This window comes from Sciurus carolinensis, chromosome 6 (genome assembly GCF_902686445.1).
Source record: "Sciurus carolinensis chromosome 6, mSciCar1.2, whole genome shotgun sequence".
Taxonomy (NCBI): Eukaryota; Metazoa; Chordata; class Mammalia; order Rodentia; family Sciuridae; genus Sciurus; species Sciurus carolinensis.
The window spans coordinates 28,039,135-28,052,514 of NC_062218.1; positions in this window are offsets into that span (position 1 = coordinate 28,039,135).

Sequence of the window (13,380 nt, forward strand, 5' to 3'; positions counted from 1 at the left end):
TTGGCCTTTTCATGATATTCCACAATTCTTGTAGATTCTGTTCATGATTTCTTATCATCTTCTCTGTTTGGTCAACTTTGTTTTTAAGATTAAGTATTTTGTTTTCAGTGTCTGAGGTTCTGTGTTCCAGGTGTTCTATCCTATTGGTTATGCTTTCTATGGAGTTTTTAACTTGGTTTATTGTTTCCTTCATTTCAAGTATTTCAGTTTGTTTTTTTTCAGTATCTCTAACTCTTTATTGAAATGATCTCTTGCTTCCCATATTTGGTCTTTTAACTGTTGATTGGTGCAATCATTTAATGCCTGCATTTGCTCTTTCATCTCCTCCTTCAATGCCTGCATTTGCTCTTTCATCTCCTCATTTGCTTCTCTGATTGTTTTAATTATGTACATTCTGAATTCCCTTTCTGACATTTCTTCTGCTGTGCTATCATTGGGTTTTATTGATATAGTATCTAGGTTTGTTTGGGACATTTTCTTCCCTTGTTTTCTCATATTGGTCAGATATCAGTGGGACTCTGAGATATTGCAGATTTCCTCTATTGGCTTATAGTGTCCCTGTGGATTTCCAGTATATCACCTCCCAGCCTTCATTAGCCTGAAGTCTTGGAGGAACTTGATAATGCAGTGCTTCCGAAGAAAGCTGCCCCTAGCCCGCTACTGGGTCCAGGGCTTGGGGCTGGTTCTGCATGGAAATCCTCTCACTGGGTGGTCCTGCTCCTAGAAGCTGGCTCTAGACAGGGCCTGCCCCCGCCTGAGGGAGCCAGGCTGCTCGGGGAAAGCCTCTCCCTGTCCAGCCTTGGTCTCAGAAGCCGCCTGCGGGCCGAGGCCTGCTGCTGGGTTCAGGGCTTGGGGTTGGCTCTGTGTGGAAAAGCTCTCAATGGGCGGGTCTGTTCCAAGAAACTGGCTGTGGACCCCGCCTGCCGCTGGAGATAGCAGGGCTGCTTGGGGAAGTCTCTCGCTGCCCTGCCCTGGTCCCAGAAGCCACCTGTGGGCTGGGGCCGGATGCTGGGTCCCGGCTTGGAGTTAGCTCTGTGTGTGAAAGCTCTCACTGGGTGGGCCTGCTCTGAGAACCTGGCTGTCGACCGGGCCTGCCGTGGGAGGGAGCAGGGGTGCTTGGGGAAGTCTCTGGCTGCCCTGCCCTGGTTCCAGAAGCTGCCTGCAGGCCGGGACCCGTCGCTGGGTATGGGGCTTGGGGTTTGTTCTGTGCGGGAAAAGCTCTCACTGGGTGGACATGCTCCTAGAATCTGGCTGTGGATTGAGTCTGCCGCGGGAGAGAGCAGGGCTGCTTGGGGAAGACTCTCGCTGCCCTGCTCCAAGAAGCTGCCCCTGTCCGGGCCTGCCGCCTGGCCGAGCTTCACCTGGTGGGAGAGACTCACCACGTGGCTCTATGTTGGTGGGAGTCTCTCAATATCTCCCCTTCTTGAATCCTGAGTTCTGGAGCGACGGGAGATGCAGTCATCCTCTAGTCTGCCATTTTGGATCCTCTCGCAATTTCTTCTTGATGAACATTTAGGTCACTTTTTCTAATTAGTTTGTTAACAACCCAGACATAGTTATTTTTCCCCTTTTTAATTTGTCTGCCTCCATTTTTCCCCTTTTCTTCTATTGACTCTGTCTGCCTCCACTGTTTTATTTCTTTATGGATTCTAAATTTAGGGAAGGAAATGTAAGATTTAAGGGAAATTTTGCCTTTGCCCTCTGAAAGTTCACTGGAATGAATTGACAAAGGACAGATTAAATAGGAGAAAAGGCATACAGGAAGTTTATTGACATACAAAAGGGGGGAAAAATCAGAGTATGAGGGGAAATCACAGCAGTGTGATTATCCACTAGCCCAACATGACTCAGAAACTATATCCCCCTTTGCCACAGGAAAGAGGGGGAATGGAGGATGTTAGGGGCATCATAGGTGATGTTTAGGGGGACTCAGTGGGCTTGGAGAATGTGCCATGGCCTGGAACCAAATCTGTTTTGCCCAAGGAACAGAAAATAGATCGTAAATTATTTTCTAGGGCCAAAATAGAGGACAAGGGTGTGTGACAAAAGTCTGTCCACGTGTGTTGGCAGGTTTCAATTTTTTCATCCTGTAATTTGAATTTAGTTAATGAAAGCTCAGGGAAGGGACTAGAGGTAATTGTTTCTTCTTTGGCAAGTGTGTATTTTGGCAGATAGGGAACTTTGTGGAACGCTTCTCCCTGTGCTTGGGGGAGGGAGAAGCAAGACACATCTAGGCGGACCTTGGTTCCAAGCCTGCTTTTAAAACCTTTTAGTTTCCTTTAGATCAAATTGCTCAGCATGCCCAAAATGCATCATTCTAAGTCACAATAGAATGAAAGAATATTATTTTGGTTTTCTAAACACTGGGGTGTAGTATGCAGAAGTTAAAAAGAACTAAGTAGGGTCATGGATATAGCTCAGAGGTAGAGTGCTTGTCTAGCATGTGCAAAACCCTGGATTGATCTCTAGCACTGCTTCCATGCAAAGAAAAGAAAAAATTTAAAAAGGAGTGTCTCCATATGTATGTCTGAACATAAAAAGTTTTGTTGAAACAACATGTATCCCATTTGTTTACAATAAAAAAATAAAATTAAATTAAAAAAATTAAATTAAAAAAAAAACAAAAAAAAAAGTTTTGTTGATAACAGGAGTCTTATTATTATTTTAAAAAATCAAGGTACAAAAGAAAAAGGAGAAGATAGGGTACAATATTGTTATGTAGTATAAAAATTAGACAGCCTGTATTATCAAGAACACAAGCAACAATAGGTGTTGGCAAGGATGAGGGGGAAAATGGTATACTCATTCATTGCTGGTGGAATTGCAAATTGGTGCAGTCACTCTGGAAAGCAGTGTGGAGATTCCTTAAGAAACTTGGAATGGAACCACCATTTGACCCAGCTACCCCACTCCTTGACCTATACCCAAAAGATTTGAAATCCAGCATACTATAGTGACACAGCCACATCAATGTTTGTAGCAACTCAATTCTCAATAGCTAGATTGTGGAAACAATCTAGATGCCCTTCAATAGATGAATGGATTAAGAAACTGTGGTATATATACACAATAGAATATTACTCAGTCATAAAGAAGAATAAAAATATGGCATTTGCAGGTAAATTTGCAGGTAAATGGATGGAGTTGGAGAATATCATGCTAAGTGAGATAAGCCGATCTCCAAAAAACAAAGGCCAAATGTTTTCTCTGATAAGTTGTGGCAGATACATAATGGGGGGGTGTGTGGAGGGAGGTAAGTGAAGAATGGAGGAACTTTGGATTGTGTAGAGGTAAATGAGGGCAGGGGAGGGGATGGTGCAATGAGACAGACGTCATTACCCTATGTACATGTATGATTACATGAATGGTGTGACTCTACATCATGTACAACCAGAGAAATGAAAAGTGGTGCTCCATTTGTGTATAGTGAATCAAAATGCAGTCTGCCGCCATGTATAACCAAATGGAACAAACAATAAAAGAATCAAACAACCTGGTAAAACTCTTGGCCAAACCCTAATTCCGAGGTAGGATACAAAAGAAACAAAAGACAGGTAGGATACAGAAGAAAGATCAAGGTGACTATAACTTTAATCAGAAAGCTTACATTAAAGATCCTTATATCTAGTCAGTTCCCTTCCCAGGGCTGTCACTCCCAAATTTCTGGGAAAGCTACAAATCTTAACTCATATCTTAAAATTACTGGAAATTCACCCATTTATGAAAATTGTCCATGCACTGTTAATTAGCCCACTAGCACATGCATTTTTAGAAGAGTTGAGCAGAGGGAGATGTAAAACTTATAATACAGGGTACTTCGCTGACATTATCTATTGATCAGATAATGGAGAAGGCATCAACCAAGCGATCCTGAGAATTTCCATACCACCATAAATCATCTTGTTATCACCAGATTGTTATCATCCCCATTTATCTTCCCATGCCCATCCCTCACCAGGTTTCCTTTAAAAGAACAGCTTAAGAGTCCCCAAAGGCCTCTCATCTTGAGATAGCCCATAGTCTCCCTTGAATGTATCTCTGCTTTCATAAATAAATCTCTCTGTGTCTCTAACTGATGCATCCTTAAATTCAATTCTGTAATGTTTTCAAGAACCTCATTTGTCCTGAGTTGAGGTCCCCCTTTCCAGGAACTCCTTGATCCTCCTCTGGTGACAACTTTGTTTATTTTTAAGGACAGGATGTCTATGACCAAAGAGTCCTGTGTGACTGAACCCAAGATGGCCACTTAAATGACCTGTAACAGATCCAAAGCTCCATTTTTAAATTCATCTGCATGCTAAATGATCCCCCCCCCGTGAATGACACTGTACAATCACCATGATAACAAAAGGAAAGAACCAAAAAGGAGCGAAAAGAGGTGGCACCCATATTCCCAGAAAATTTCCGCCCATCCTAGAAAAGACATGAATATCCCTCACCTTCTAGCCCTATCTCTTCCCCTCATTTATTTGTTCTACATTTATGACTTTCCCAGCCCTAAAGGCTTGAGAAGCTGACTTGGTAGTTGGGCTTCTGCTTTTTTATTCTCTGGTCATCAAATAAACTTATGCTGTCCGTGTTCAGCCTTCAGTCTCCATTTTTGGCTTCATGAAATCACATGGAAGATCCAGGTTGGGGATGTTATGGTTTAGATGTAGTGTCCCCCTTGCATTGTGTGAGACAATGCAAGGTTCAGAGGAGGAGAAATGATTGGGTTGTAAGAGTCTTAACCCAATCAGTGATTAATCGCGATAGGGATTAACTGAGTGAGCTGTGGCTGGGGGAGGTGGGAATTAGGGTGTGACTTTGGGTATATATTTGTAATTGGCGAGTGGAGTCTCTCTCTGCTTCCTGATCTCAGGTGAGCTGGTTCCCTCTGCCACACACTCTGCCATGAGTTCAGCCTCACCTCAGGAATGGAGCTGACCTTCTGTGGACTAAGACTTCTGAAACTGTGAACCCTCAAATAAACCTTTCTGTAAGCTCGGCGGGTTCAGCAGTCACCATTAGCAGCCAAATAAAATTGGTCAGAAAGCAACCAAAGCAAGCTTTATTGGAGTTTGGCTCTCCGGCGAAATTCCCAGACCCCCAGGGTACAGCTCATTTAGGGACCCGGAGAAAATCCGCACATGGCCCTGGCTGCCGAGAGTTTTTATAGGCTGGGATGGGAGGGGGTCCTGCTGAATGACAGGTGGTTGTGAAGAGTCAGTGGAATTTTCTAACCCACTTGATGGTCACCTTTGGCGGGCTGGCCTTGGTTCCAGCTGCTCAGCTCTGCCCCCTACAGTCGCCTAAATTTCCAACCTAACACTTTCCTCCACAGTTGTGCTGGCCGGGTCCTTTAGTCATAAGCAGCGAAAAAGCTGACCAAAACAGGGTATATTCCTCTTCTAGGAGGAATCAGCGAATTGTATTGTTACCATTGGGATGTCCAGTTGAAGTCCTGGTCCTTGGTGTTCCAAACAAAGAATTGAGCAAGACACACAGAAGTAACAGACAAATTACAGATTTTTTGAAGGTGAAGATAGCACTCAGGTAGAGCAGAGTAGGCTGAGCAGAGAGAAAGAGAGGCTCAAGGCCTCAATGTCAGGGAAATTAGGGTCTTATATCCTGAGCATGGGGCATTCTTTTTCCTATATGGACCTGATTGAAGACCTTACTCCATTTGCTTTCACTGGTTACCTTATGATAACTGATGAGAATATTTTCCAATTTTCCCCGTTTTAGTCAGCTTTTTCACTGCTGCGATGGAAAGATCAGACCAGAACAACAGTAGAGGAGGAAATGTTTATTTAGGGGCTCATGGTTTCAGAGGTCTCAGTCCAAAAGTGGCTGGCTCCATTCCTTGGGGCTCAAGGTGAAACAGGACATCATGGTGGAAGAGTGTGGCCAAGGGAAACAGCTCACATGATGATCACAAAGCAGAGAGAGAGAGAGAGAGAGAGAGAGAGAGAGAGAGAGAGAGAGAGATTTTGTATCTTTTACTCTCCAGATACAAAATGTACCCAAAGCCATGCCCCCAATGTCCCACCTCCTCCAGCCACACTGTACCAGTCTTCAGTTACCACTCAGTTAACCCCTATCGGGGATTAAATCACTGATTGGGTTAAGGCTCTCACAACCCAATCATTTCTTCTCTAAACCTGCTTGCATTGTCTCACACATGAGCTTTTTTTGGGGGGACACCTCACATCCAAACCGTAACAGCCCCCTTTGGTTACTTCAGAAAATCTAATTAGAATACTGCCCACTTTACCTCCATAGGTCATTTTAAAATTCGAACCTGTGGTGGGAGTTGTCATGGTGATAAGCCTCCTGTAGTGGGAGTCGTCATGGTAATGAGATTTATTGTAAACAAGGACATGACTTGTCTCTTTGTCTCTAGCACTTTCTTTCTTACGCTGTCTCCGTTGTCTTGGTGTCCCTGAACTCCTACCTGACAGCATGATCCGATTTATACTAAAAAATAAATCCCCACAAACACAAAATTCTTTAGCTGTACATTTATGCATGTGAATACATATAGAAAGTTCTGGAAAGACATGCCGCAAACTAACAACAATGGCTTCTGTATGTGGTATTTGAATTTTTTTAACAATAGAATATTTCTGAGTAATTTATAGTTGAAAATTTAAAAATCTTGCACTTCATAGTGTCTGGCTGAGATAGACAGCACCATCAGGACAAAAGGCAAGTGCACTCCAGGGTCTTAACTCATGGCCTGACAACTATTAAGGGATAATATAGTTTTTTTTCCCGGAGCTCTCCCACCTTGATTCATATCTTATTAAGTATTAAAGCTTGGTATGTGCCTTATCCATCTCTCTTAAACAACCTTGTCACCTTAAGGGACCAGTATATCATTAGGACCAGGATGTTCTTGCCACAGCTCTTGAGGACCAACAACTTAAGGGATAAAAACTGTTGAGGAGCCATCAAAATGGCCAATTCCTAGGGTCCTTAGCCTGTTACTTGCTGTGATTTTTGTTCTCTTCCATCTCCCACCTCTGTTTCTCAGCTATAGTCACTCATCCTTATCACAGATGGAATGTTTATACAGAATGATGTATTGATATGAATTAATACACTTGGCTCCAGGGTGACCAGTGACCCTGCCTTCCTTAGAGTTACAGTGCCCCCATAGGAAAAGGAAACACACCTCTGAAATGTACCTAAGACCAATTAACATTCCTAAACCTTATTCCCCTCTTTCCCTTTGTTGGAGGGGAGGGGAGTAGACTGACACTCTCCTGTGGAAGAGGTGTCTCCCTTCTCTTAGGAGAAGCCCTAATAAAAGCTTTGCCTCTCTGTTCTCTTGCTTGACTTGTTTTCGTTTCTGTTTCTAGGATCGCCAGGTCAAAGTTCCTTTGTCCAGCCTCATGCCTAGGAACCAGGCTGTTTTGAAGGTTTGGAGACCCTTTCCTACTGCTTCCAGGTTGGGAATTGTGAGATATTCCCTAATGGGAGTTGATGAGGAAGGGGTGGGTGTGCTAGACAGGTGAAGGTCGGTGCTGGAGTGTAAATACACTCTGCCCCAAGGTGCAGATCCTAGGGTCATGAGGATAAGTAGTGGGTTGAAAAGTAGTCCTAAAGGAGGAAAGAAGCTGGGAAGGCAGGACTGGGACTGAAGTGTGGGTGCTGGTGCAGCCAGAGGGCCTAAGCCGAATTTGGGGTTGAAGTGCTTAAGGTTTGTAAAGACAATACATTAACAAATTAAATTTAACTCTTGGTTATTTGTATTGACTGCTTTCTATATCATACACTGGTGGGTTAGCCTGGGTTATGTATAGAGTTAGATCAGACAAGAATTATACCTTTAAGAGTTACCAAATGTCTGCATTTATGAAGATCAAAGTACCCAATTAATGTTTGAGGTGTAAGGAACAACTGGGATGCCACCCAAACCATATAGCCTTCTTACCTGTCAAATTGTCCTGAGGCAGCTTGAAGAGGACTCTGCACCTGCAGATCAGTCCTTAAAAAAGTTCTGTGTGGGGATTTAATGGAAGAGTGATAACTCATGCTTTTCTTCTCCCCTTATGGTAAATTGTAGTTTACCTCCAAACCACCAGGGGGCGCACAGATTTCAGTAGGACACTTGGCGTGGGATGAACAAGGGCTGAACTGGGATAATTACTTTCTGGTGTGGGGTCCTCTGACGCCTCTTTCCAGAGGCCATCAGAATTAACCCTTCAGTTGACCAATTGGATTATGTCTTTGACTTTTGGTGCTGCCAGTGGCCATTGGTTCCAAACCAGGCTTATAAAGACACTGCATTAACAGATTGCACTTAGCTCTTGATTATCCTAGATTTCATTTGAGAATGATTTGAGCTGGTTGCTGCTGCTTCCTTCTGTGTTTATCTTGAGGCCATGTTATCAATCCTCTGCAAATAGGCAAAAGCAGAGTGAGAGAGCAGACTACCATGTGTCTTCAATTTTGTCATCAAAGACTAGCACAAAAAAGGCACATCCCTTTATAAACAGAAAGAAAAGAGACAAATGGCACAGAAATTCCTAGAAGCAATATTCAGTCTTTTGTTTGTCTCTTTTGTTTGTTTTGCTTTAAGGTTGTGAGCAGATGGCCCAGCTACATCAATAACAGAGCTGACTAGGAAAGAGCTGGAGATCCAAGAGGGTGGGCTGTGCTAATAGCCCTCCTCATGTCCCTGGGGCACCATTTCTCCAAGTGGAGTCTGCCTCCCACCTGCATTAGGCCACCCCAGGGAGGAGAGCCTGTGAAAATACAGCTTTCTGGACTGCAACCCAGACAAATGCATCAGCATCTAGACCTCTGGATCTGCATTTTAAATGAGTCCCCTTCCTGATTTCTTATGGAAACACATTACCTGTTAAGATTAGAGGTAAGACTCTTGGGGGGAGGTAGGAGAGTGGGTGTGAGACCCAAGGCTCATGTTTTTTTATCAGGTGTCAAGGACCTTGCTCTGAGACAAAGGTTACATGTCCCAGGAAGCTGTCCTGTAGAAAACAAAAGTGACCAGTATCTCGGCCTGGGAATAGACCAGAGAGACTGTGGGGCCACAGGAGCTGGGTTCTGGGCATCACTGGGAGTCATCTAGAAGGACACATGGGAACTCTGGAAGGGAACTGAGGATTCTTTGCTCTCTGCCATAAGAAGCATCTAGAAACCAGAAGCATGATATCCAGCAATGTTGGTTCTATTTGCAGAGCACCTGGGAGGAATTGCCCTTGCCCCAGAATCTCTCCCATACTGCAGGCAAATTCCTCTCTTAATTACACATCCTGGAACTTTACCAAGAAGAGCTTCATTTGGGATTTTTGTTTTGTTTTGCAATTTTCTTTCCAAATGCAAATCCCCTTGGGAAAAATCTGTTTGGAGGTTGAAGGGAATTTGTTTATTACCTCTTATTACATAGTTGTGATCTCTCACACTAAGAAGGAAATGAAACATTTTTATTGAATTGAGAGGAATAGGTAATTTTAGAATGAGAAGCTGGAGCAGATGGAAGAATGGGAATAGAACATTGATTCCAGGAACATTCTAAGCAGAGCAGAGTTTAAGAGTTACTTCTGGTTTTGGAGGGTTTTAAGCCCTTGGATAATCCTAGCCTGCAGAAATAAGAAATAGTACTTGTAGCAGGAACCAATTTCAGTCTGCAAACTCCAGAATGGTAGACAGCACTTTCTTTGTTTCTTTGTCACCTGAATTTCTCTTTTGTGTCTTTCTATCCCCCTATAAACTAGGCTATGGTACAACAACAAAGTCCCAAAACTCTGTGGTTTCATGACAGAGGGGTACTACTTGCTTATGATCCCTGTCACTGGACTCTGTTTGCCATGGTCCCTGAGAAATGTAGGCTGCAGGACTTGCTTCCAGGTCACCGTGGGTGTTTAGAAACACACCTCTAAACACAGGTATGTTCAGAAAAAGAAAGAGATACAGAAAAAGACAGAAACAGAGATTTTATGGGCTCACACAGTTTTGGGGGATGGCAAGTCTGAAATGCTGGCAGTCTAGAAACCCAGCAAAAAACTGATGTTACAACTTAAGTCATTTTAAGGAGTCTGGAGGCAGAATTCTTCCTTAGGGGGACCCCGGTGGTTTTCTCTTAAGATCTTCAACTGGTTAAATGAAGCCTACCCACATTGGGAAGGATGAGCTGTTTTACTTCAAAACCAACTGATTTAAATGTTAATCACCTCTCAAGTACCTTATCAGAAACATTTAGACTAGTGTTTGACCAAATACTGGTACCAACATGGTACCAATATGGCCTGTCAGATTGACACATAAAATTAACCCTCTCAGGCTCTTCATGTGCAGCATAGACAGGACACATCGCACTTCTGCTCATATGTCATTGACCAAAAGTTGTCACACGGTCACAGGTAACTTCAAGGAGGTCACGGGTAACTACTCAGGAGGAGGATTGCTAGAATATTTGTGAACAGCCGCAATCCTCATTTCACTAAGGCAGTAGAAACTCATTCTAAGTCAATATGGAGTCCCTTCTTTGTCTGGGCTCCACCTATGAAGGTGGAAGTGGGTTTACATACACGGTGACAGCAGGGGACACCTGCACCTCATCGATCATCTTTGCAGGGTGGCATCTCCTGAGACATCCATATGGTCTTCAGTGACCTGCCTTTCTCATTCCAGTTTGCTGTGCTACGTGACAGACATTTTTACAGTCACATCTGTGCCTCTTTGGGGCAAATGGGAATTATTCTGCTTTTCCTGGGTCATCGTAGTGCAACAGAGCCCCTTTGATATTAAAGTCCTCAAATGTTTCTGCTTCCCAACTTCCTGGTAACTGCTTTTCTGCATCCTGAGAATGGATATTGAGAGGTCATTCCCTGACCCTGGGCAGGAGCCAGTGAAACTGAAATGGACATGATTCTGACAAGCACAGCTTAGCTAAACCTATACATATGTACTTCCTGTTTTTTGTCCTGCTGTGCCCCTTTTCCTCTTATAAAAGCCGTTCACACCCCCAAGTCCCCCAAGATGGAGATTTGAAACTGAATAGGTCTCTATCTCCATCAAGGCCCTTCTGAACAAACCTGTTTTCCTTCACTTACCTCTGTCTCCCAAGCTGTAGTGAAGCAACAAGCAGTAGGACCTTTATTCCCAGCAACACTGGGGCACAAGAAATTCTTTGAGGATGGGTGATGGAGACTGTTAGTTGCCCACTAGGATCAGTTCTTCTGTAGAAATAGAATGCCCAAATTTTAGCTGGACACATGTCCAGCATAATGACCACATTTCCCAGACTTCTTTGCAGCTTGGCAGAGTCGTATGGTTAGAGGCTGGCCATTGGGATGTAACCAGAAACAGGTATGTACAATGTCTGTCAAGGAACCTTGAAGGGAGAAGGTGCTTCTTTTCCCTTATTTTCACCTCCCTGCTGTGGATTGAAATGACCGGACTGTGAGCAATTATTTTGGAGAATAAGGAGATTTTGGGAATTGAGATCATTAATAGTGAAGCAAAACTTAGCATGTCTGATGTTGAGGAGGAAATGAAGTCTCTGCTCACTTTCATAAGTTCATAGTTGAGATCCTATAATAAAGACAGGACAGACTACCAAGAGAAGAATGAAGATATTGATTAAATGTGTACAGTGCATATTACACAGGAACAACCCCAGTGAAAGGCAACTCAAGCTCCAAACTCTGGCTCATGTAACATTTTCAACAAGGAAAAATAGAGTTTTAGAGAACTGACAAGACAAAAAAAAAAAAACTGTAAAGGTAACTGTAATGGACATGATTCTTTGCAGGAAACTGTAAAGGTAAATATATGGGAAGGAACTAATGCAGTGCAATTTGTTTGCAAAATCCTCTGGTGCGTCTTCAGTTGATAAAGGTCTGTACTGCCCTTAGTGATGAGCTTTTATATTCCTAGTAGAGAGGGGAGGGGTAACCCTTTACAAATTTACTTTTAGGCAAATAGGAGGGCAGACAGTTTTTCTGTATCTGCCTATTTTTAATTGCCTTCAACAATCCTTCATATTTTTGATACATATTTTGAGAGACATATTTTGGTCTTCACAATCTTTGACCACCAATCTGCTAGTGAAAGATAATTAACTTCCTACTTATTTTGCCCAGGTCCCTGATGTTTTCTCACTTGCAGAACTTGAAGTAATGACAGAAGAGCAAGAATTTTCTTATATGATAGGAGATGGATCCTGAGTACTGAAAAGGCCTCTCCTAAACTTACTGGTATAAAAGGCAATGACTCCAAGTTCCAGATTCCTGCTACCTGGCAGTTTCTCAACTCTATGACCACGACTGGAATAGGAGCTGAGGAAGCATCCTTTTGCCTACTTGAATCTTTTTTTGGTGTATATCCTCAGCACTCTTTTTGTTTGTTTGTTTGCTTGTTCAGAGGCCAACTGAAGAGAAAATAGCCCTGAATTGTATACAACTTGTCACTCACATGACTTTTGGAACCTGCCCTGAAACAATTTGTTGTCTTGGTTTAGGTTCCCCCAGAAATATTCCAAAATGAGAATTTGAGGGCAATTAGTTTAGTCAGGAGATAGTTCCAGGAAACTCCAATGGAGGAATGAAGAAGTGAGATGGGGAGGCAAAGGAAGCCAATAAAGTGGGTTCATATGTTAGCAAGCAAGATCACACCAAGAGCAACCAAAGCTTACTGGAGCGAGCACTGGAGATGTGGAGAGCAGGCCTCAGATACCATCCCATTTATTGATTCTTGATTTTACTTCTTGCGTGTTAAGAGTCTTGTTGAGAAAATTGGTTCCTAAACCAACATGATGGAGAGTTTGGCCTACATTTTCTTCTAGTAGGTTCAGGGTCTCTTGTCTAATGTCTAGGTCCTTGATTCACTTTAAGTTGAGTTTTGTGTAGGGCTAGTAATAAGGATTGAATTTCATTCTACTACATAGGGAGTTCAGTTTTCCCAGCACCATTTGTTGAGAGGCTCTTTTCTCCAGTGTATGTTTTTGGCCCCTTCGTCTAGTATGAGATAACTGTACTTATCTTTGTTTCTTTACTTAACTTTGTTTCTGTGCCTTCTATTCTGTACCATTGGTCTAACATGCTATTTTTGTTACTATAGCTCTGTAGTATAGTTTAAGATCTGGTATTGTGATGCTCCTGCTAAAAAGCTTCTTCACAGCAAATCAAACTATCAAGAGCATGAAGAGAGAGCCTACAGAATGGGAGAAAATTGTTGCCACCTGTACCTCAGGTAGAGCATTAATATCCAGGATATATAGAAAACTCAAAAAATTAACACCAGAAAACCCAAATAAGCCGATTAATAAATAAATAAGCAAAGGAACTAAACAGGCACTTCACAGAAGTAGAAACACAAATGATCAACAAATATGAAAAAATGTTCAGCATCTCTAGCAATTAGAGAAAT